Raw genomic sequence first — 24,545 nt, forward strand, 5'->3', positions numbered from 1 at the left:
CATTTCCTCCATGACTGCAAAACTCCCAAACCTTTGAACCCTTTCAGATTCTTCATTTCTCCTTTTTATTTTTTCCCCATAGGCTAACTGTTAAATCAGTTATGGAACTGATATTTGAATTGGTTACAAAACATATTTTAAACAGTTATAAAAATTGTTCATTATGACACAACATTTGCGTTCTAATCTTTTAATATTTCAAGTGGGACCAAGTCTTTATCGAATTCTTCATGGATATCAAAGTTGGTCCCAACTATTGTTATGCATATGTCATTAATCAAAGCCATAAACTGCTTACGGGGGCACCTTTGGAGGTTTTGGAAAATTGGGGGGTGCCCCCGAGATAAGTATCGACCATTGATCTGTAGATGAGCAGTTTGGGAAAACCACTCCCCGGGGCCCTCCTTAACATAAAATTCATGCAATTTATGTTGTCGAGATCATCGATTCGTTTTAGATATTGACTCTTTCTACGTAATAGTACAGGATATAACTCTGCGGGATAGACACCAGGTAGACGAGCAGTGACAAGAAGTCTAAGCTTCTTTTTACAGGAGTTGTTTGGTAAAAACTTCAGAACATGTTTTCCCTACACCATATTGTTGTTGTTGTTGATGTAGATGAATGTTTGCTTGTCTTGACTGCCCTCATAGATTCAATACTTTCAAGGGGCACAACCGTAGAATAGTTCCATCCTTAAACATCGAGCCTCGCAACAACTGCATATGCAAGCATTGTTTTCCCTTAGTCCACAATCAACTATATGTCCAAGTTCAATAGAAAATTCTCCTGGACGCCCAGACTCAAATTTATGATCAACCCTTGACGAAAATTTAATAAATATTGAAAGCGTTCCTTCATTGGGCAGATATGGACAAGATTGTGTAACTTGTGTTGTCACAATGTCCATGACATGTGTTTGTCCAATATTATTTATCCGAAAGACTGACACCATACGAAGAATATATGCAGATGGAGAAAAACCAAGCATTATTTCATTTGGTTGAAAATGTGTTTTTAATCCATTATTTGCTTATTTCTCGTGTTGTTGAGATTGAATATTAGCCCGATATTTATGTTGGGTAGCCTGCAGGATTGAGCATGCATGTGATTTTGGGCTTGCATCCACCATGTTAATTGCCGCAAAAAGTAATTGCTTTTTCACTTTTGCATATTCCATCCACTAATATGACTTCAACTGCACTATCTCGATGACTTTCGTTGTAGTTATCCATGGGGAAGTTAAATATACATTGAGTTCTATATGTTTCCACTTTACGAAGAACATCAGAAACTTCAAATATTTTAGATATGTGAAAAGTGTTTGCCCCCAAGTTTTAAATTAGTTTCTCTAGGCATCACAATGCCTATTTTGTTGAAGGAAATGTAATTAGGTTCGGTCTTCATAAATATACTTTTGATATTTGTATTTATTTAAGAAAATAAATATTATTTTTATAATATATGACAATGAGTTTCCTGCTCATTGAAATAGGTCTAGCATATGTTAAAGTGCTATAGGTGAGTCAAATGGTCAAAAGAAAATGTTGAAGACCTTAAGGGCATGTTACACTAGGTATAATTATGTATGAGAGTCAAAGAAGACACCTCCAAGCAAAGTCAAGTCTCCTCCAAGCATGTGACACCATCAAAAGAAACAATCTGAATTAAATAAGTCAAGTCGGCCTACAGTCTTCTAGTCGACCTTCAAGTCGGCCCAAAAGGAGGGATAGTCCTCTATATATAGAGGTTGTCCACTCCTCCAACGTCAAGCATCCATTCCTTTGAAATCAACGAGTATAGAAGACGAGTTAAGGTGAAGGAAGAGCAAAGAAAAGGAGCCTCTAGTGCAGCGAAGGAGGAAGACGAAATACCGAGCCTTGGAAGTTTGTTCTAGGGATGAATACAGTCACACGTGCAAAAAGGAGAGGGTCTCCCAACGGACATAACAATACTCTATCATAATCACATAAACTTCATGGTTTGGGCTAAATAATTAGGCCTATAAGGCCCATCACTCAAGAGAAGAAGGAAGAGGTGAAGTCTCATAAGAAATCCCCTCACACATGTGAAGAAATAGGGTTGCACTACTGTAATAACAAGTCTACAACTATATGTCAAGTAAGAGCTCGGTTGGGCAAGAGAGAAATGCCTCCTTATGTGTACTAAGTATCAAGGATAAAACACCTCTTCTAGATCAAGTGCAACAAGTTCTACCAACAGTTGAAAGAAGAGCGAAGTGCTGGAAGAAGAAGGAGGATGAAGTTCCTGGGAACAAAGTGCCAGAAGAAGGAAGACTAAGTGTCAGAGAACTAAGTGCAGAAAGGAGAAAGGACTTGACTTGTGCTTGGAGGACATTCTAGTCAAAGTTCTAGGGTTTGGCATTGATAAATAATAAGCTTCAATAAGAGAAACTTACTAAAGGGTTTTCCTCTCAAGAGAAGAGAGGTTTTGGCCCTCGCAGAGAGCCAACATCTTGTGTTCTTGTTCTTATGTTTTTTATAGCAATTTGATTAAGTACACACACATGCATTAAATAAGAAGAAGAAGATTAAGCTAACAAGAAAAGTAAAAAGTCTCCAAAAATTGCTATCATGTCAATAAGAATCACACTTCACCTAATTCCCTTGATTCTTCAACATATTTCAATACTAAACAAGCACTATTTGAATTTTAAAGGAAAACATCATTGGGTGCATGAGATTTTGTTAATTATACTTTGACTTCCACTAACTCCTTTTTTTGAAAAACACATTTCAATTTATCCTCCATACTCTTTTTACTTTTCACATTTTCATCTTTCCAAATAATACCGGTGCCATCACAAGATGCATCTAACAACACCCAATCAAGTGAATTCAGACCGAAAACTTTTGGCAACTCTTTATCGTCATAGTTGCAGATTATGTTGTTTATCACACCCATTCAATGAATATTAGCAAACAAGGATTTAAGTCTCAATTTTTTAAAGAAATTTATTTATGGGGTTTAATAATAATATTTATCATCAATTTTCCACCATTTGGACTTGTTGTGCTCATGATTGCCAATTTTTTAATATTCTTTGTTCGCAGCCATGTTCACCAACAGGTAAACTCACTCATGTCTTGATTTTGTAAGAACCTCGGTGTCTACATCCTCCTATTCACATTTCCTTTTAGCACCTACAATACGAGATTTCTTCTCTATGTCAAGCTCCTCCTCTTCATATAATAATCAAATTGATCATAGCAGAAATGGTTGTCACCATTGTTGGTAGTTGCAGGGATGTTGGACTCAAGCCTTCACTTGGTGATTTGCATGTATGCACACACCTGTGGGCAAGCCATAGAATTTTATATTAAAATAATTGGAAAATATCCCACATTTGTGTGACAAGAATGGTATACAAGATTTATAATAACCATTGCACCCATCTTCATTTGACAAGTTATGCACAACATTGGGACGATCACAGGCTCCTCCTTTGGTTTGGCACCTTGTGCGTCGAGACTTCTTATGATTTGGTGTTAGCTTGATAAATGATGAACTCCTATAGTATATTCCCATAGAATGGGGACTTGGATATTGGGCTTCGAGCCTTAATAATTTTAAAGAAAAGGACTTGTCTTCATAAAAAACCCAAGAGCGAAATTTCTTATAAAATCCAAATTTGCCACCTAAATAAATAAAAATAAAAATAAAAATAGAAATAAAAAAAAATTAACAAACATCATAAGAAATTTGTCATATGATATCATAAACCAATAATTTTTTTAGTGCTCCAAAAACCTCAATGGGAAGAGCCCTCACAAACTTCTTTTTTTTATTTAATTTCGGGATGGACTTTGCCTGCAAAAACTTTGATGACTCTAACTGTGCATAATTAAGCTACAATAGAACATTTGGATGCATGAGAGAAAATTTCAGTTGATTTCTCTCCAGGTCCATAGCAGAAAATAACCTTGTCTGATATGATGAGCTTGCTTGTGCTGCCAGCTGAGTTGTCATGTCATCTTTCACCTTATGACTCCTTTGTTCTACTTTCTGATAATTCTTCTGCATTGTCTCTATCATGGAAGAAGTCCCTTCAACAAATGATGTTTCTAAATCTGTAGAAGTAGAAGTAGTGGTGCATTTCCTTTTGATACGAAATTGATGGTGGAAGCTAATGTCATTAACTTGTTCAATGCATTTCTCGTCACCATGTGATCCCAGAATAAACCTTCGCATGTCAATCATTTCTTCCAACACATGAAAAACAGGCTCTGGAATGTATGATTTCTTAATACATTCAATTAATGATGGCAGGCTCCCAACATCCTTCCTCCTCAATGTTACTGAAAAACAACTAAACATCTTATCAATATGGTCATGAGTGTGCCCAACAAGAAGGAAACCAACATTTACCTTTGTTAGGTCCCTATGATACTAGTGATTCCCCCATTACTATTGTCGTTGTATCCCTTATTGTTATTGTTGTGCCCCTATTGTCCCCATATTGTCATTATTATGCCCCATAAAATCCCTCTATTGTTATTTTTGTGCCTTTATATTATTATTGTTAGGTCGGCTTGGTTATATTGGGACCCCTTAGACTCCTATATATAGATAGGAGGATTTGTCATTTGAATCATCCAAGAATTGTTCATTTGTATAATGTAAAGGAGGTTGCCCCCTCGAAGAGGCTTATTTCTAAGGCGTTCATCTATCTTTTCGTGAGCTGGTTTCATAACAACCTTTTGAAAAAATCCCAATTCAACAAGCATGTTTAGATATCCAAAAGAACTTGATTTTTGTTTTCACGACTTGTATTTTCTAATTGTAGATACAAAACTTCAGGAAGAATACCAGACCAATGAGAAACCACATCATCGATTATGGTTATCGTCAAATTTGCATCATTATTAATATTTGGAGTTGTGAAGTAAACCCTTGGCAACATCTTCCCATTAAAGACCATACAACCTACCAAGTGAAACTGAATCAAATTTTCCTCCTTTAAATTTTTTGGTGTACGGACAAAATGTGGCAGAAGTGTTTTCTTTTGGTCCATACCATCAATTATCAAACCCAAATATTTATTTGGATTATCATAAAACTTCTTTCGATGCTTATGCAATTTTTGTCTTTCACTTGTTTGTTGGTTGTGATGCTCTTGAAGTGCTTTGACAAGGGAATACACACATAAAATAAAAGAAACCTATTAATAAATACATTTTCATAGTTGATAACTATCCCATTTTGTAAAATAATGTTATGAATGCATACCTCTTTCTACCCCTTGACATTTATCCTATTTTTATTTAAGAGAAGCACATGTACTGCAAACCCCCATCCTTGTCTTCTTAGGAATACAAATATTGTTGAATTCGTTCTTCCATATCCTTGTAAAATATGAATATGTAATAAAATTACCATCTCCTTCAGCACCTTTTGCATATTCTCTATATAAGCTATATATTTCTCGTCTTGAGAAATTATCTGGAATATGTATTGTGTCTTTAATTGGCATACACTCTCCATGCTTTGAAAATAAGTCTTTCATCCATGAAATTGCAGTAATTGTTGATGGCCCAACCTCTCTTTTATAACATACTTCTAAATAAAATGTAGGATCTTTTTCCAATCTTTCTTGGATTCTTGACAAACGAAAAATTAACAATTGAATGCAACATTTTCAAAGCCTTTCTACAAAGCAATACATTCCCAATATGATAATCATAACCTACTAGTGTAGATTGCATGCAACGCACTAAATATGATTTTGCATGTTTTATTCATTGACATATATCTCTTCCTTTGCTCCAAAGAAAACTTGAAATCCATATGTTTCAAGCAATCCTTTCGACAACATTCACTTGAAATCAGATCATCAATAGAAATTCTACTTGTGAGATATTATGTCCTAAACCTTGTATAACTGGAATATTTTGGATTGATATGAAAAGGTCTACTCCTACTCCTAGATACAATATTTTCTTACAACGTCTTCATCATTTCATTATTCTCTGTAGAAGCATTTTCATCATCATTAGGATGAATATTATCCTCATTGTGATCATTTTGAACATAGTTAGAAAATTCATCACCATCATTGCTTGGAAAATATTCATTACCATCCTCACCTGAAGGAAATTCTTCACTACCAACATTTGCGCTTTTGAAATCTTGACTCGAATGAAATTCTTCACCATCTTCATCTATGCTTATGAAATCCTCTATTGGAGGATTCAATTTGTCATCACCATGAGTGCCTTTGAAACACTCACTAGAGAAAATTCATTATTCACATATGTGGCTCTAAAATTATCATTTGCAAGAAACTCTTCATCCTCCCCTTCATAACTAGTGCTCGCATAATCCTTAGGATTATGACTAAGTGGAAATTATGACTCTCTATTCATAGTCAAATTATCATTTGTAAGAAATTATTCAACCTCCCCTTAATCAGTGGTGGTCTCATAATCCTTGAGATTAGAACTAAGTGGAAACTTTGAATTTCTATTTAATCGAAATTCCTCATCCTCCCCTTCGTCTGTGGTGCTCTCACAATCCTTATGATTCGGACTAAGTGGAAACTTTGAATCTCTATTTACCGAAAATTGTTCATCCTACCCCTCCCCTTCCTCAGTGGTGCTCTCATAATCCTTAGGATTAGGACTATGTGGAAAATTTGACTCTATAAATTCTTCACCCCCCCTTCATCAGTGGTTCTCTCATAATCCTTAGGATTAGGACTAAGTGGAAAATTTGACTCTCTATTTACTGGAAATTCTTCATCCTGCCCTTCATCAGTGGTGCTCTCATAATCCTTAGGATTAGGACTAAGTGGAAAAATTGACTCTCTTTTCATAGGAAATTCTTTCTGCTACCCTTCATCAATGTTTCTCTCGTCATCCTTAGGATTAAGACCAAGTGGAAAATTTGTCTCTCTATTCATAGTGAAATAATTCCTGTTATATTTATCAAAATGAATAAAGTTGTTGCAGGATGAAGATGTCGATGCTACAGAAAGAAAAACTTAACTATTAGAAGAATACATGACCTTCAACCAGACACTCTCTCCCAATAACAATTTATAGCTTAGAGATTGAAAATTTCCCTCTAAAGTTTCCCCCTAAAAAAATTCACCGAAAATATTTTCCCTCAAAAGTTTCCCCCCAAAAAATTTTGTAGAAAATTTTCCCTCCAAAAATTTTGTTTGAAATATTACTTGAAAAAATATTACTAAACTTTGGTCTTGAAATATTTCACCCTAATTTCTATTCAAAATATCCACAAAAATTTTCGTTTAATGCATTCCTTCGAAATTAAAATAACTTTTATATTTAAATTATTTAACATTGACTATGTAACAAAATTAATTTTTATAATTAATATTTTACCTTTTATCTCCCCGATCGGGATGCATTCCAGTTCACCATCCCACTCGAGAATCTCGTTAATGGTGATTAGATGGAAGATAATGTGGAAGGGTGGCTCTGACAGTCGCAGGGCATGTGTCATCAGTGATGGGAAGAGGAGTGGGAGGAATTAAGGAAGGTATTAATTTCTGTTGAGAGATAACCCTGTAGGTGGTGAATGCTTGAACCTCATTTCATGCAATTGATTTGTGGTATAGCGAGGTCTTGAGAGCAGTGAGGAGGCATTTGGGTACCCTTCTGGTAGCAAGCTTGGCAGAGAGGTTGCATTTGTGGGAGGTCATCCGGGTCGGCTTCATGGCATTGGTAATAGGGTATGTGTTATTTCTTTTCATACATCCCTTCTCGTGACAAACTGTTATTGTGAATGTTTCCTGTAAGAGTTTTGTCCCCTCCTGCGAATCGTTGATTGTGTGACTTTGTAATATATGTTCGTTTGATGAGTATGTCTGTGTGGCTCAATTTTATTTTGAAATAGTTGTTTCCATGTCAATATCTGTTTCTTATGGTATCTTACAACTCTAAATGGGAATGTATGATTTAATTTGTGCTCCTTGTATGTGTGGGAAGAATTTACCGCTTGGGTGCAATGGTTGTTTCTATATTTGGTTAAAATGGCTTGTGATTATACTATGCCTATCATCGTTGTTGGTTTTATAATGTGTTGATGTATTTGTATATGGGGAGCAACTTGAGGAGTCGATGGGTAGCTCTGCTCTATGGTGGAGACAAACCCTCTCTGGTTTATATTTATCTTGTGAGATGTCTAAGCACAAGGTGTTGGTAATGGGAAGAAAGAGCCAATGGAGGTTGGTCATCATGACCTGCTCTGCTTTCACTTGGATTGGGTTTAATTTTATTTGTTTCCTACTCTTGTTATCTCTAAATGTATCAGGATTTATTAATTGGAGAGACTGCCTAGTCTATGAGCCGAGGGTCTTTGTTCGATCGACAGTTTGGTTATATAAGTGTATTGAAACTCAGAGGAGGTTGACGGAAAGGATTAGGCCACACATGGGCACAGGCCCGTCCGGCACTGGGGATCATGGGTGAAGTAAAAAAAGTGGGTCTCGGGGAGGTTGAGGAGCATCCTCGTCGAAGCCGCCGAGGAGAAGCAAACGAAAACTAGATGCTCAACATATCACCGTCACAGCGCAAGCATATACAATAGGTACTTATGAGCAGATAAGGTAGATGATTGTGGGTTGGGAGGTCGACCTCAACCAATGGGTTGTACGGGAGATACATATGGAGGATTGGTGTTTGTTGGTCCCTGATTCAAGCCACACCCACGGTCGTCTCACCCAGTACAAGCAGAAGATCCATCTATATTGGATGATGAAGATAATAATGCCAAAGATATTATGAATGCAACATGTTCCATCAAATTTGATCATCGGTTTCAAGAAATTCATAAGGAATTCCAACTTGTTCAATTTCAAATTCAGGAGCAGAATGTCCATCTGGGTTTTATTGAGCAGCGCATTTCGTGCCTTCCTCGATCAGAATTATCAGGTTCTAATGCAAAGGACACAACTCCGGTAGAGTCCTCAGATGTATAGTTTTTAGCAGTTTTTTTTTTCAAATTTTGATTATGTATATGTCTATTAGTAGTACTTCTATTAGCATGTTCAGGGTGAACAAGTTTTTAGACATTCATGCCTATAACGCTGAGTATGACGGACTTAAGAACCTCAGATTTTGGATGGTTTATAATGTGTTCTGATGGTCAACATACCCGGTTTCCCAAAGGGCATGTTGAGGCCACAGAATGTCTTTTATGGATGTAACATGCTTTGAAAATGAATGAATGAAAGGTCCTACTAAGCTTACAAAAAAAATTATTTTACTTTTTGTCCTGCAATGAATAAAAGTTGATCTAAACATATAATATTAACTATATATTATTTTTTTTTAATTTTGATTTTAATCCCACTTTTAAGAAATGCTAAAGCAAGCCCACAATATTTGCTATATAATGACATTCATTGTTTCTATTCATCACATCACATCAAGTATTCTCTGGGCCTACCAACATAGCTAGATCGCTCCATATATTCGGTGTAAGAATGAGTACATAAAAGTTTACTGGTGAAAACATGTGGCTATTAACCTTACAAGTTAATGTTCTCCTATAAATAACTCTCACATAAAGCAGCAATACAAGGAATCTCCTACAAAGATCCTATACTCCAACTGAAATGATCTTACATGATCATATGAGCACTTCAATTCCACATTGAAGAGCACAAACAAAACTTCCCTCAACATGACATAATGAGAAAAGTAAACCTGACTTGAACCCTGCAAGTAACAACTGCTGCAGTATATTTCTGAAGGTGAGAAAACCCCTACAAGGTCTTCTCCATGCTCAAACACCTTCCAGAACTGCTTCAAAATCTTGATTGATCCATACACCCCTGGTATTAAACCTGCAAAAAGACTCCTTATATGTGCTCAAATCAGAAATTATAAGTCACCATTAGATCTAGAATATCCAAAAACCCCTAGGTAGACTCTTATTGAGCTCAATTTGGTCAAAAACTCAAAAAGGTATGGCTCCACCAGCTATCCCATGGGTTTTGTTGCTAATTGTCCTACAAATCAGACTAATAGACTAATTGTCCTACAATTCCGCCCTGTTTTTCGCTAACGACACGACAAATCCGCCCTCTTGTTAGAAAATTATATATTACGGAGCAATGGAACACATAAAATATTGCAGAAATATAAACACAGAAAACGCATAAAACAAGAGAGACACAGATATACGTGGTTCACCCAGTTTTGGCTACGTCCACCCTGAACAGCCAGTCCTTCCTTTCTATTATCCAGCAAAATGAAGAGACACAACCTACAGCAAATCCGCTGTAATATCCTCTGTTTTCTCTCACAATCTCACCTCTTTGTTTCTCGCTTAGAGAATACACATCTATGTCACAGCCTCAAATACAATGCCCTCATACAAAGAGAGGGGTTGCCTTCTAGGGAAAAAAAAACCCTAAAATAAACATAAGTTCTATCATCAGATCATCCACCTAATGAACTGCCCAGATTGACTAGAAATTACTATACTTTTACAAGGCAATTTTACATCTATTTTTGGCTTTGGGGGCGCTGCCCCCGAGCCCCCACTGGCCCCCAGACCCCCTAGCCGAGGGGGATCGGCCCCCCCCCGGACCCCTGCGGGGGGGGGGACAAACTTCCTGGGGTATACATCGGGCTGAAAACAAAGACCTCTGAACAATCATGCTCCACACACAACAATCTCCCACTTGGAGAATGATTGTAGCAACTCCACCGTTGCTTCATTCGCTGGACAATGACTCCCCTTTGGACCTAGTTGTTTCTCGTCTTCATCGTCATCCTTGAAGACCAATTGAAACTGAACATATTTTCAGTTTCTCCCTGGTTACAACTTTTGTCAGCATATCTGCAGGATTCTGGCTAGTGTGTATCTTTTCCAGCTTCAACTCTCCATCTTCCAACACTGATCGTATGAAATGGTACTTGAGCTGCATGTGTTTAGTCCTAGAATGAAATGTTGAGTTCTTTGCAAGATGAATGGCACTTTGGCTATCACTGTATAACGTGCCCATATCATGCTCCTTACCCAATTCACCCATAAACCTTTGTAACCAAATCATTTCTTTACTAGTCTCTGTAGCAACAACATACTCTGCTTCTATTGTTGAAAGTGCAACAACACTTTGGATTTTTGAAGCCCAACTGACAGTTGTTCCACCTACATTAAATACATATCCTGTAGTGCTCCTCCTGTTATCTCTGTCACCTGCCATATCTGCATCAACATATCCCTGTAGAGAAATGTTTGAACCACCAAAGCATAATGCTTGATTTGTGGTACCTTTCAAATATCTGAGAATCCATTTCACTGCCATCCAATGTCCTTTCCTGGATTGTTCATGTACCTGCTTACAACTCCCACTGCATGTGCAATATCAAGCCTTGTGCAAATCATTGCATACATTAAGCTTCCAACTGCTGATGCATATGGAACTTTAGACATATAATCCATGTCTTCTTGGGTCTTTGGGCACATTTCCTTACTAAGTTTGAAATGGCTAGCAAAAGGTGTACTAACTGGTTTTTCATTGTGCATATTAAATCTTTTCAACACCTTTTGTATGTACTCATTCTGAGACAATGTTAATTTGCGATTTTTCCTATCTCTAGTGATTCTCATACCAAGGATTTGTTTTGCAGCTCCCAAATCCTTCATTGCAAATGAATTTACCAATTTTCTTTTGAGCACATTTATTTCCCGCATGTTAGACCCTGCAACAAGCATGTCATCTACATACAATAACAATATAATATAGTTGCCATCATTTTTCTTTTTTAGATAAACACAATGATCAGAGTGACATCTAGTATAACCTTGTTCAGACATAAACTTGTCAAATTTTAGATACCACTGTCTTGGAGCCTGTTTTAAGCCATACAAGCTCTTCTTCAACTTGCACACTAGTTTCTCCTTCCCTTTTACCTCATATCCTTGTGGCTGTTGCATATATATCTCTTCCTCCAAATCCCCATGGAGAAAGGCTATCTTTACATCTAACTGTTCAAGATGCAAATCTTCAGCTACTACTAGACTTAAAATAGTTCTGATTGAAGTCATTTTAACAACAGGAGAAAATATTTCATCAAAATCAATACCTTTCTTCTATGCAAACCCCTTCACCACAAGTCTAGCTTTGTACCTCTGTTTTCCTCCACCTTCTTCCTTCAGCCTGTAAACCCATTTATTCTTCAATGTAGTTTTTCCTGCAGGCAACCTGACTAAGTCCCAAGTCTAGTTATGCATTAAGGAGTCCATCTCTTCTTCCATGGATACCTCCCACTTCTTCCTGCTTTCAACCTGCATTGCTTCTTCATAACATTCGGGTTCACCAGAATCAGTCAACAATAAATAATATAATGAAGGAGAGTATCGTTTAGGGGCTCTACTTATCCTAGTAGATCTTCTAACACCACTTTCAGGTGTTTGGGGTGCCTGTTGCTGTTGTGGTGGTTGTTGTTGTTGATTATTATTATTTTTAGGCACCTTTACTTTTTCAGTGATTTCGTCAAGAACTGCATATTCCTTGTTTTCTTTTTCTTGCTTCTTTTCCTACAACTGATTCTTATACAAGAGCTTTTCATTGTATATTACATCTCTGCTCCTAATGATTTTGTGATTTTCGTAATCATATAAGCGATAACCAAAATCATTAACACCATATCCAATAAAGGTACATTTCTTTGACTTTGCCTCAAGCTTTGTTCTATTTTCTTTATCAATATGGACAAAGGCCTCACAACCAAAAGGCTTTAAAAAAGAGTAGTTTGCCTTTTTACCTGTCCATGCTTCCTCTGGAACACCACCATCCAAGGAACTTGAAGGCCCTCTGTTTATTAGATAAACAACAGTATCTACAGCATCTGCCCAAAACTGTAAAGGCAATCCTGCATGCAATCTCATGCACCTTGCACGCTCCATGATTGTTCTATTCATCCTTTCTGACACACCATTTTCTTGTGGTGTTCTTGGAACTGTCTTCTCTCTGCGAATTCCATGCTCTGAACAGTACCTATCAAACTCTTTGCTGCAATATTCACCTCCATTGTCTGATCTAAGACACTTCAATTTCTTTCCTGTCTCAATCTCAACCAAAGCTTTCCATTTCTTAAAAGTATCAAATACATCAGATTTATTCTTAATACAATAAATCCAAGCTTTTCTAGTTGCGTCATCAATAAAAGTAACATAATAATGAGAGCCACCGAGAGATGATACCTGAGTAGGTCCCCATACATCTGTATGCACAAGCTCTAATTTTTCGCTCTTCTTTTCTTTCCCAACTCTGAGAAATCTGACTCTCTTTTGTTTTCCATAAATGCAATTCTCACAGAAGTCCAAATCAACATTCTTCAAACCCGGCAATAAATTCCTTGAGTGAAGAATCTTCATCCCCTTTTCACTCATGTGTTCGAGCCTATGATTCCATAATGCTGTATCTACTCCTTTGGAAGTTAAATCATTAACAGAGTTAGAAATACCATTGCATAAATACAATGTACCAACCTTTTCGCCTTTTGCTATTACCACGGCTCCTTTGGTGACCTTCCAAGCTTTATCTGTGAAAGTTGTCACACAACCTTCACCGCCTAACTGCCCTGTTGAAATCAGATTTTTCTTTAGATCTGGAACATGCCTTACCTCCTTTAGTAGCCATTGGTTTCCATTCTACTGTTTTACAAGAACCTTACCCATTCCAATAATTTTACAGGGTTTATCATCACCTAAACAAACTTGTCCAAAATCGCCTTGAACATAGTCATGAAAGTATTTCTTATCAGGTGTGGCATGGAATGAGGCCCCTGAATCTACCACCCAGGAATCATTAATATTTTCAAAAGAAAGAATCAAAGCATCTTGTAACACCTCACCTGTCACATTTGCTTCATGATTGTTTTCTTGCTGTGCATCTCCTTCTTTTCCCTTTCGAGATCTACAGTCTTTCTTTAGGTGTCCTTTCTTTCTGCATTTCCAGCACACTATCCCCGATCTAGACTTGGATCTGGCTTTCCTTGATTTATTGCGATATCCTGAGCTCTTTCCTCTTTCCATTTTTCTTCCCCTAGAATTTGCACTCAAAGCATTACCCGATGTCTCACCGAAGCTTTTCCATCGCATTTCCTCGCTAAGGATAGCACCGACAACATCATCAAACTTTAAAGTACTAGATCCAAACACAGAGTTACTAATGGCCATTACTAAACCATTCCAACTTTCTGGTAATGAGCACAAGAATATCAGAGCTCTAACTTCATCATCAAAGTTTACCCCTACATAACATAACTGACTTGTAACAGTATTAAAATCATTTAAATGGTCTGCAACAGATCCACCTTCCGACATCTTCATATTAAATAACTGTTTCATGAGAAATACCTTGTTTGAGGCCGAGGGTTTTTCATATATTTTCTCCAACGCCTTAATCAAACCCTCTGTCGTTGTTTCCTTCGAAATGTTGAAGACGACCGATGTCACGAGGCACAACCGTATTGTTCTGAGTGCCTTTCTATCGAGAAGGTTCCATTCTTCATCTGTCATACCTGTCGGCATCTTTGTTTTTCCGCCCAATGGTAGGTATAGATCTTTCTGATACAGATAATCTTCCATCTGCATCTTCCACAGCGAGAAGTTTTGGCCATTAAATTTCTCGACCCTAAACTTACCATCTTCCGCCATTGCTCCCACTCGAACGAGGAACCCTTCTTTCCTGCGAGTTTATCAGCCAAATAGACCTTCAGCTCTGATACCAGTTGTTAGAAAATTATATATTACGGAGCAATGGAACACATAAAATATTGCAAAAATATAAACACAGAAAACACATAAAACAAGAGAGACACAAATATATGTGGTTCACCCAGTTTGGGCTACGTCTACCCCGAACAGCCAGTCCTTCCTTTCTATTATCCAGCAAAATGAAGAGACACAACCTACAACAGATCCGTTGTAATATCCTCTATTTTCTCTCACAGTCTCACCTCTTTGTTTCTCGCTCAGAGAATACACATCTATGTCACAGCGTCAAATACAATGCCCTCATACAAAGAGAGGGGTTGCCTTTTAGGGGAAAAAACCCTAAACTAAACATAAGTTCTATCGTCAAATCATCCGCCTAATGAACGGCCCAGATTGACTAGAAATTACTATACTTTTACAAGGCAATTTTACATCTATTTTCCCGGACCCCCAAACCGAGGGGGATCGGCCCCCCTGGACCCTCGCGGGGGGGGACAAGTCCTCCCCGTGTGGAGGGGTGTACAAACTTCATGGGGTATACATCCAGCCGAAAACAAAGACCTCTGAACAATCATGCTCCACACACAACACCTCTGTTGATGCATTTCGTTGGACAATTAAATTATCCAATAATACCTTAAGACTGAAAATTCGAGTCATGTGGTCACATAAGGTCGCGAGTTGGGCCTTAACGCCCACCTATCGACCTAGCCCTTAAAACACATGCATGTGGTCTTATCGGTTGTCATAGGATCAAGGGTCAGGCCAACAACCCGCCCTTCCATCGGGCCCTTAAACTCATAGCATCAGGTCACATGGGTGTCCAAAGGACCCTAGGTTGGCCCCTTTCCGAAACGTCTTTCCTTTGGCACCTTAATCCATGCACTATGGTCACATTGCAACGACATATGGCCATGGGCTTAGAGCTAGGGTCTAGCCCCCTGCTTCGTTGGCAACTTTCTCCATCATGCCTGGCTTATGTAGGTGATGTGACTAGGGGTTGGGCTTCCATCAAGCACCTTCCTTTCCAGCTCTAAAAACGTTGTGTTGTGGTCATGTGACTTAGCTGTGACCGGGGGCTGGGGTTGGCAGCACAACCCCTCCTCCCAAATAGTGTTGATTGAGAACTTAAATAACATTTTGCTCCTATGTATAACAAGATCCACCACTAGCACACTCAGTAGAGCGCTCCGTTGATGTCCACGAAATAAGGGGTTCGAAACTCTTGTACGTCATCTTCACCATACCAAAAAAATTTACTGTCCCCTGGGGTGCCACATGGAAACCCATGACTAGGCCATGTGGCACTCGACCATTGGTCCAAATAACCAAACCATCAACCAATAACATTCGACCATGTGCCAAAACTGGAGGATACCACTTGTGAGCTTGTGATTGGCCAGAGGGTACACACTGTCACCCTATTGACTCAGTCATACGGTCACCTAGTCAGTTGCGTAGTCAACAAACCTACTAAAATTTTTAGTTGTTGGGCCAAACGGTCTGCACATGATAACTTCAGCATATGGTGACGGATTGAGGTGAAATGAACGTCACTGGATTCAAAATGACGAGCACTTCGAATTGATGTTGGTTTCAAGACTTTCTGGGCACTTTCATTTTTGAGCAAAAATTTGATCACTTGATCACACCTCCCCACTAGGAAATTTTGGACTCCAAAATTTTACTTCCCTAGTAAATATAATGAGGCTGAAACTCAAAATCACCCAAAAACTCAATCCAAAATGCTTACTTTTCAATTGGTTCCCTTCAAGCCCCAATCAAGGCACTTCACCTATCTTCTCCATGAAGACCTACTGTCCTGTTAAGAATTGGGTCAATATTCTTATCGTTGTTGCAGGAACAAAAGACTGACGAGTGGAATTTGAACATTCTCTTAAATTGCATCTTTGCACGACTCAAAAAAAATCATCTTGATGTTAAATTGTTGAAGACAAACTTGACTCCATCTTGGAAATCATAAGCAACATAAACTTGCTTTACCATCCTCAAACTGAGCTTGTACATAAAAAATACACTACTGCAAAATTTCAATGATATAATGGGCTTTGCCTATAACAACATAGTCATGTTATAAAATATTAAAAACAAAGATTCTATTCACACAAGTTTCATCTCGAATACTTGCATCAGTGAGTACATGACAAACTTGTAGACAAACTTGAACGACAAACTTGTACATTCCAAAAGTCCTTGAACATGTGGACTTATAAACAAGCCAATACATACATCAATGAAAAACACATACTTGTTTCCCATAGTGACAATTATTGTTCACTTTACAAAACTACCCAAACAGGTAAACAACAACAAGTAATTACAAATTTACAAAGCAACTTTACAAACAATTCTACCCATTCTATGCCTCTCCTAGGACTATGGGTTCTCTTTTTTGCATCATATTTGCCTTGAAGGTTGCTTTAGGATTGTTGCAAGTCCTCATTGCCACCTCTTGCTTCCCTTGCACTAGGTTTCACAATCTCCTTTGCTTTCTTTGAACGAAGCTCTGGATGTAATTTCCAACATCATTCATTGTCATGCCCATGCATCTTGAAATGGTTACAAAAGAACTTTCTTGTGCTTGTCAACAAATAAGTCCTCTCATGCGAAGGAGAATAATTATGTTTGATTCCTAGAATCTGATCCATTATTTTAACCATTATCATGTGTTGCTCACATATAACCACACAATGGTCAAATGCATTACAAAAAGTACAATGGTACATGTTCCACAAGTAGTCAAAATTACCATGCATTGGAAAACACCCATGAGGATTATACATGTCTCTAGGGTTGCGACTTTGATGGAGTGGAGTGGACAATGACATACATGGTCCCTTAAAGCATTCATCTTGCTTGGAAGACAAATGGGCATTGTCACAAGGTGGTGGTGACATCTCATCCTCAGATGGTTGATGTGCCTCAAACCGTTTAGAGCATTCTCCAAACTGCCTTTGACCATATCCCAATCCATGATAATTTGGTCTCTTCTCAACCATGATTGGATTGGTGATACCTTGGTCATTTATGTCGAGGCCTCCTCCTTCATAACCCATCTTGGAAAGCAGCTTCATACCAATACCTTTGGTATGTTGCTCAAATGCTGTAAAAGAGGTGTTATGCACATAAACAGAAGGAAATGTACTTAAAATTATTATTACCTCCTTAAGCTTTCCATTCATCTTTTCAGCTTTTAATGATGACGACAACATTGTAGATGACTCCAGCCACCCACTATTATCAACTCACATATGGTGAGAATCTTGGAGATGCTTGCAAAATGCACATGCATCATCTTCCTCATATGGTCCATAACCATTGTTTGAACCATAACCACATATTGGTTTCATTCTGGAGGCTTCTTTTGCTGTCACAGGAGTGGAACTTTCAACAGCTTGTTCTTCTAACACATGTTGCAATTGTAGGCGCATATGCCTCTTCTCCTCTTCAGCCATCTCTAACATTCTTCTCAACTCAATGTTCTCCATACGAAGAGCTAAATTAAGTTCCTCTAGCTCTTGGAGGTTCTTTTTACCCATTCTTGCAACTTGGTTAGATTAGGCTCTGGTAGCAATCTGATCTAAAAATGGAGGAGGTGTCTTTTTCCTCTTCTCCAAAATCAAACAAACAAATAAACAAGGACTGTTTTGACGCTTTACAAGGTAATAATGGGTCTTGACAGAAAATCAGGTTTTTTTAAATGTCTCTTTAAGTCATGAGTTAGTCTTCACACGTAAATTTAACATAAGCAACATAATATCACATAACTCATATAAGAATTATGAAGAGCATAACAAAGGATTTGTTGACGAAGTTCACCCCTCCCAGGCTACATCTTCGGGCCTGCCAACATAGCTAGACCACTCCATATATTCAGTGTAAAAATAAAAAATTTCTGGTGAAAACTTGTGGCTATTAGCCCTACAAAGTAACGTTCTCTTGTAAAGAACTCTCACATAAAGTAGCAATACCAGGCATCTCCTACAAAGATCTTATACTCCAACTAAAATGAGCTTACATGAGCATATGAGCACTTCAATTCCACATTGAAGAGTATAATCAAAACTTCCCTCAACATGATATAATGAGAAAAGTAAACCTGAGTTGAAACATGTAAGTAAAAGTTGTTGCAGTAGATATCTGAAGGTGAGAAAACCCTTACAAGGTCTTCTCCATGCTCAAACACTTTCCAGAACTGCTTCAAAAACCCGATTGATCCATATACCCTTGGTCTTCAACCTACAAAAATACTCCTTATATGTTTCAAATCATAAATTATAGGTCACCATTGGATCCAGAATATCCAAAAACCCCTAGGTAGACTCTTCTTGAGCTCAATTTGGTCAAAAACTCAAAAATACATGGCTCCACCAGCTCTCCCGTGAGTTTTGTTGTTAACTATCCTAAAAATTGGACCAATAGACTAACCATCCTACAATTTCGCCCTATTTTTCACTAACGAGGCTACAAATCCACCCTCCACCGGTACATTTTGTTGGACGATTAAATTATCCAATAACCCCTTAAAACCAAAAATTCAGGTCATATTACCACAGATGGTCGCAGGCTAGGCCTTAACGCCTGCCCGCGTTGACCTAGTCCTTAAAACACGGGCGTGTGGTCTTATCGAGTGCCACGAGACCGAGGGTCAGGCCAACGGCCTGCCCTTCCCACCGAGGCCCCTAAACTCCTTGAATTGCGTCACATGAGTGTCCAAAGGACCCTAGGTTGGCCCCTCTCTGAAACGCCTTTCTGTTGGCGCCTTAATCCATGTGTTGTGGTCATGTTGCAGTGGCATATGGCCATGGGTCGAGAGATAGGGTCTAGCCCCCTACTCCGTTGGCACCTTTCTCCATCACGCCTGGGCTTATGTAGGTGATGTGACCAGTGGTCGAGCTTCCGCCAAGCGCCTTCTCCGTTGGCTACAAAAACGTTGCGCTGTGGTCATGTGACTTAGATGTGACCGGGGGTTGGGGCTGGCAACCCAACCCCTCCTCCCAAATAACATCGATTGAGAACTTAAATAACATTTTTCTCCTATGTATAACAAGAACCACTGTTAGCACACTTGGTAGAGCACTCTGCTAATGTCCATGATGTCAAGGGTTCGGAACTCTCGGACCTTAGTCTGACCATACCAAAATTTTGATTGTCCCCCAAGGTGCCACATGGCAACCCATGACAGGGCCATGTGGCACCCAACCATTGGTCCAAATCACCAAACCACTAAGCAATAACATTCGACCATGTGACAAAATTAGAGGATGCCACTTGTCAGCTTGTCATTGGCTCGAGGGTACACACAGTCACCTTACTGACTCAGCTATACGATCACCTAGTCAGCTGCCCAATTAACAGACCTGCTAAAATTTTAGTTGGGCCAAATGGTCAGCACACAATAACTTGAGCATATGGTGTCGTATTGAGGGAAAACGAATGTCGTTGGATTCAGAACGATGAACACTTCGACTTAATGCCAATTTCAAGATTTTTTGGGCATTTTCATTTTTGAGCAAAAAATTGATCACCTGATCGAATTTTGCGAAGGCGCTGCATAGTCATCAATAACACATTCAACATGAGCTTTCGCATTTGAAAGGTTAGTTTTCCTTCTATTTTGACAATTTAAAGAGGAATTTGGGAAATTTTGTTGTTTTATGGTCTTTATGCTCCAATTTTATTTTATTTCATTGTTTTTCTTTTCTTTTTTTAAGTTTTTTTGCACTATCATATTTTACGGGGAAAACCACATAATAAAACTCTATTTTTTATATTTTTATAGTGAAGAAGACAAAAAAAACTCAAATTTGTAGGATTTTTAAGAGAAAAAATAAGAAAAAAGTGATATTTTAGGGCTTTGAAATTAAAAAACAGGTGTTAATTTTTTTTTTTTTGGTTTGGGGGGCATTTCAATTCCTGCATAGGAAAAAAAAAATTAAAAATCCATTGATTGAAAAAAAAAAAAAAAATGCAAAAGAAATAAAAAGTTAATTAATTCTTTTTTTAAACCATATATATTGGCTTTTAAATTATTATTATCATTTTTAACTTGATTTTTTTTAAATAATACAAATATGGTTTTTTTTTTTAAATTTAATTTTTTTTATAACTGTAGTTTTTATTTTTATTTTTATTTTTAAAATGGGTCGAAGGCCTGTGGGCAGGCCAGTGCAAGCCTTCCCATGAGCCTTTGGCCCCTGGTGGGCCGAGGGGCCGATTCCCGAAATTGGCCCATCGGCACAACGAGGGGAATCAGCCCCTCGGCACAGTGGGGGAAATCGGGCCCTTGGCACAGCGGGGGGAATTAATTTTTTTTTACATTAAATTTAGATTTTTTTTTTATTTAATATGTGTTTTTTTAATTAACATATATATATAGATATATATGAAGATGGCATCAAAGAAGGTCTCTGTGAATGTTTCTTGGAACAAGGACAACAATTCCATCATCTAAAGTTGCAGTTGGACGCTCTATGAATACTATTGAACATACTTGAACTGAGAAACATAATAAAATTCAAGCAACTGGTATGTCAAGTACATTCAAGATTATTTCTAAATGGAGGAATACACGAGAAATAATTAAAACAAATTTTACATGGTGTGTTAAAGATATTGAAAGCGATGATAGTACACATATCTATCTATATTGTGGTATGATTAACTTTGGTGAACCATATGAGGTAATGGGCAGAGTATGAGACATATGTTTGGTGCCGAATGCAGACAATGTTTATGTTCTTGCAAAATTGCCCAAGACATATGAAAAGATTAGATACCATCTCTCAAAGGTCAAGTATGACACATATGAAGAATCTACACCGCTATGTGAAGAAATCACAACCAACATTGTAAGTATGTTTATTTATATTTATGTGTTATGCATTATTGTAAGGATCAATAATTTTTTTATAAATAATTGATCATTGACATATTGTATTTTGTTTGATAGGATTTTGTTGAGAGTCTTTTAATGATGTTGGAGGGTATTTATTATCTAGAGCTAAATATTATGAATGTGATAAGAAGTTTCCATACAGAGACATAAGAAAGGAGAAGGAAGAAACAAGCAATAATCCATGACATTGCAATAGTACATACAGAGGATCATCAAAAAATCCCTAAGGCGTGTCAATCTAACAAAGCTAAATATGTTGCTTTTGAAGATGTGGAAATTGAAGCTAAAGTTGAAGCTGAAAAATATGTTACCATTAGTGAGGAGGAGATTAGAATTGTTGTTCAAAATGAGAAAAGAAATAAAACACCAAAAAGAAAAATGGCCACAAATGTCTCTCTTCCAGTTGATGATAAGGAGATTGTTTATGTAGAAAAAGATATGTTAACTAGTAAGAAGAAGAAATCAAAAGTTGGTTAATCTGTTAAAATCATGGGCAACAGTGAAGATCAAAGTGAAAGTTCTAAATGCAGCAAAGAAATCATAACACCAGGTGCTAATTTAGAGGATTGCATTACTAAACAAAACAAAATGTCATTTGAGATCACTTGATGAAGAATAAATTAATTAATGGTGGAAAAACATTTCAGCTTAATGCCAGTCAATTCTATAAGCTAGATGAAGGACAATCTCAATATCAAATCAGAAAGGCACATCACCTACATGTTCATAATTTGAAAACATTGTCCAGGTACAATTCATATGCACATGTGGTGGATTATGTGGTTCTTGTTTATACAAATCAAGTTCCCAACAAAGAGGCATTTGATAGGACACGATGTTTTGAATACAAATATTATTTAATTGGAGGGAACCGTTAAGCATAGGTTAAAAGACAATTGATTGGGGAATATCCCAATAACTTTCTTTTTGAAACAGTGAAAAGCATCATTTATGTTGGTTTAACATAAACATAGGCAAAGTTATTGGCATGGGATCATAATGCAGATAATGAGTATAGAATGTTTATGACTTTCATCCAAAGGGTCAGATTTATTCATAATGAATTTGTAGAAAAATGTGGTGGGGATAAAACAAAAGTCAGTTTAAGTTTTCAGAAGGAATGTTGTATGAAACAGCTTATCAAATTGAGGATAAAATCAATTCAAAAGGTGGCAAAGTAAATTCAAAATTATTAAGAGGCATGGATAACATTTTCCAGTTGGCATTTAGAACTAGGGAGATATGGGAATTGATTGATGAGATTTTCGACATGTGGGAGAATATTGCCATAAAAAAACATAAGGTTAAAAATTCTAAACCCATAATATGTACCAACAATAAGACAGGTCCTGAAATGAAGCAACTTCCAGATGATATGACTATCACATCTTGGAAAACACTGCAAGGAGTGAAGGATGACAAACTAGTCAAATCAATACTATGTCATGTGAAGTCAAGTGAATTGTCATTGGACAAAATGTGCTTGGAATCTCAAAAGTAAGTTTGTTGAATTATTTTTATTTTGTCTTGGATAATAATTTTCTTTTAAATATAACACATTGTTGTTGGTAGTATGTGTTATACATATCACTATATTAACAATTTTTACTTTATTCAATCTTAAGATTTATATGAATATATAAGAATGTATTGTTAGAATGTTGAATGGAGAGAGTTGGGATGATGTTGTACGCAACTACCCAGAATCAAGTTCTACAATAATACTTAAAGATTTTTATCTTGCATTCAAAAAGATATGTTGAATTTTACATTCATTTTATTCATATGTAATTTATTTTATTTTATTTTATTACTTATACTTATATTTGTTTATTTCATTAAAGATGTTGAAGAAGGATGCGGGTGGAGTACCAAATACTTTCAAAATATTTATTGAAAAAATTAAGTTGGAAAGGCTGAGAAAGCAGCGTCATAGGAATGTTGAACTTGATCCTCTTACTCATTTCATTTGGAATGGGTTGGACACTATCCAATATCAAATAATGCAAGGTGATTATGAATACATTGCAAAACTCATACCTAAAAGGGAACATGTCCTAGTTATTGTAGACATGCCTCATGGTTTCAATTTCCTAGACATTGAATATGATAATGAGCCTTATATTTATCAAGCTTTTAATAAAGTGGTTATGAGATTTCAAGAAGTCACAACATCACCACTTTGGAGATTTGTGACATTTCATTCAAACACACTAATTGCAATGTTATTAACAAGCTTCAAGGGAAAAGCAAACTCAAGGATGCAACTTACATGGTAAGACATTGAAATTGTATGTTTGATTAATGTTAAAAAAATATTTATGTACAATTTAATTGAACTTTTACTATGTCATGTTACAGGCAAAAGTCAAATCTTATTTCTTCCGGAGATCAACCAATTATAAGTGATTGTGAGTTCATCCATGTTGAATGTTGGACAAAAGATGATAGTTATAAGCGTATTCTTCTTAATCGAGTAGATGGAAAGAGTCATAGCCAAGTACTAGTTCATGATGTTGTCATAAGAAAGTCAACATATGAGGATAAAGATGCAAAAGGAGAGATAGTTAACATTTATAAAAAAACCACAAGCATTAATTAACTATCTTATAGATTTATGTTCAAATGAAGGAGATTGGATTTTGGATTTATTTTCAGGTTCAAGTAAGTTTTATTATATAAAATTGAATTTTAATATTTTATTTTTTAGTTTTTATGTGTTTATACTAATTTACTTACTTATTTATTTTGTGCTTGATGATTAGGTAGAACACTAGCATGTTGCCTACAAAAAGGAAGAAATTGCATTGCGATTGAAAAAGACCCACTACAATGCAATTTTATTCAACAAAGGATTAATGCTCTTCAATTTCTTCCAGATGCAATGCAAGAAGTGGAAAGG

This window comes from Pinus tabuliformis, chromosome Q (genome assembly GCF_031772625.1).
Source record: "Pinus tabuliformis cultivar Carrire ecotype Pingquan chromosome Q, CPIR1, whole genome shotgun sequence".
In the NCBI taxonomy this organism is placed as follows: Eukaryota; Viridiplantae; Streptophyta; class Pinopsida; order Pinales; family Pinaceae; genus Pinus; species Pinus tabuliformis.